Below are 2,500 nucleotides of genomic sequence, written 5' to 3'. Positions count from 1 at the left end.
CCTTGGAACCCCCCGGGTGGCACAGGGCTGGATGGGGCTTTCGTATAGCAGGGACGGTGCTGCCTCACGCTTCGCTCGCTGTTCGCCGCTCGCCGCTCGCTCGCGCAACCTAAAATGGCCAGTTTTGGCCCGTTTTTGGGCTGTTTTGGCCTGTTTTTGGTCCGTTCTTGCGTGGCACGGCGACCGTCGTGAGCGGAGCAAAACGTCAGCCATCTCAGCACCCTGGAACCCCCCGGGTGGCACAGGGCTGGATGGGGCTTTCGTATAGCAGGGACGGTGCTGCCTCTCGCTTCGCTCGCTGTTCGCCGCTCACCGCTCGCTCGCTCAGCCAAAAATGGCCAGTTTTGGCCCGTTTTTGGGCTGTTTTGGCCTGTTTTTGGTCCGTTCTTGCATGGCGCGGTGACCGTCGTGAGCGGAGCAAAACGTCAGCCATCTCAGCACCCTGGAACCCCCCGGGTGGCACAGGGCTGGATGGGGCTTTCGTATAGCAGGGACGGTGCTGCCTCACGCTTCGCTCGCTGTTCGCCGCTCGCCGCTCGCTCGCGCAGCCAAAAATGACCAGTTTTGGCCCGTTTTTGGGCTGTTTTGGCCTGTTTATGGTCCGTTCTTGCGTGGTGCGGTGACCGTCGTGAGCGGAGCAAAACGTCAGCCATCTCAGCACCCTGGAACCCCCCGGGTGGCACAGGGCTGGATGGGGCTTTCGTATATAGCAGGGACGGTGCTGCCTCTCGCTTCGCTCGCTGTCCGCCGCTCGCCGCTCGCTCGCGCAGCCAAAAATGGCCAGTTTTGGCCCGTTTTTGGGCCGTTTTGGCCAGTTTTTGGCCTGTTCTTGCATTGCGCGGTGACCGTCGAGAGCGGAGCAAAACGTCAGCCATCTCAGCACCCTGGAACCCCCCGGGTGGCACAGGGCTGGATGGGGCTTTCGTATAGCAGGGACGGTGCTGCCTCTCGCTTCGCTCGCTGTCCGCCGCTCGCCGCTCGCTCGTGCAGCCAAAAATGGCCAGTTTTGGCCCGTTTTTGGGCCGTTTTGGCCAGTTTTTGGCCTGTTCTTGCATTGCGCGGTGACCGTCGAGAGCGGAGCAAAACGTCAGCCATCTCAGCACCCTGGAACCCCCCGGGTGGCACAGGGCTGGATGGGGCTTTCGTATAGCAGGGACGGTGCTGCCTCTCGCTTCGCTCGCTGTCCGCCGCTCGCCGCTCGCTCGTGCAGCCAAAAATGGCCAGTTTTGGCCCGTTTTTGGGCCGTTTTGGCCAGTTTTTGGCCTGTTCTTGCATTGCGCGGTGACCGTCGAGAGCGGAGCAAAACGTCAGCCATCTCAGCACCCTGGAACCCCCCGGGTGGCACAGGGCTGGATGGGGCTTTCGTATAGCAGGGACGGTGCTGCCTCTCGCTTCGCTCGCTGTCCGCCGCTCGCCGCTCGCTCGTGCAGCCAAAAATGGCCAGTTTTGGCCCGTTTTTGGGCCGTTTTGGCCAGTTTTTGGCCTGTTCTTGCATTGCGCGGTGACCGTCGAGAGCGGAGCAAAACGTCAGCCATCTCAGCACCCTGGAACCCCCCGGGTGGCACAGGGCTGGATGGGGCTTTCGTATAGCAGGGACGGTGCTGCCTCTCGCTTCGCTCGCTGTCCGCCGCTCGCCGCTCGCTCGTGCAGCCAAAAATGGCCAGTTTTGGCCCGTTTTTGGGCCGTTTTGGCCAGTTTTTGGCCTGTTCTTGCATTGCGCGGTGACCGTCGAGAGCGGAGCAAAACGTCAGCCATCTCAGCACCCTGGAACCCCCCGGGTGGCACAGGGCTGGATGGGGCTTTCGTATAGCAGGGACGGTGCTGCCTCTCGCTTCGCTCGCTGTCCGCCGCTCGCCGCTCGCTCGCGCAGCCAAAAATGGCCAGTTTTGGCCCGTTTTTGGGCCGTTTTGGCCAGTTTTTGGCCTGTTCTTGCATTGCGCGGTGACCGTCGAGAGCGGAGCAAAACGTCAGCCATCTCAGCACCCTGGAACCCCCCGGGTGGCACAGGGCTGGATGGGGCTTTCGTATAGCAGGGACGGTGCTGCCTCTCGCTTCGCTCGCTGTCCGCCGCTCGCCGCTCGCGCAGCCAAAAATGGCCAGTTTTGGCCCGTTTTTGGGCCGTTTTGGCCAGTTTTTGGCCTGTTCTTGCATTGCGCGGTGACCGTCGAGAGCGGAGCAAAACGTCAGCCATCTCAGCACCCTGGAACCCCCCGGGTGGCACAGGGCTGGATGGGGCTTTCGTATAGCAGGGACGGTGCTGCCTCTCGCTTCGCTCGCTGTTCGCCGCTCGCCGCTCGCTCGCGCAGCCAAAAATGGCCAGTTTTGGCCCGTTTTTGGGCTGTTTTGGCCAGTTTTTGGCCTGTTCTTGCGTGGTGCGGTGACCGTCGTGAGCGGAGCAAAACGTCAGCCATCTCAGCACCCTGGAACCCCCCGGGTGGCACAGGGCTGGATGGGGCTTTCGTATAGCAGGGACGGTGCTGCCTCTCGCTTCGCTCGCTGT

The sequence above is a fragment of the Musa acuminata genome, unplaced genomic scaffold (genome assembly GCF_036884655.1).
Source record: "Musa acuminata AAA Group cultivar baxijiao unplaced genomic scaffold, Cavendish_Baxijiao_AAA HiC_scaffold_439, whole genome shotgun sequence".
Taxonomy (NCBI): Eukaryota; Viridiplantae; Streptophyta; class Magnoliopsida; order Zingiberales; family Musaceae; genus Musa; species Musa acuminata.
The sequence above is the reverse complement of the archived record's forward strand: the minus strand, read 5'-3'. Positions refer to the sequence as shown.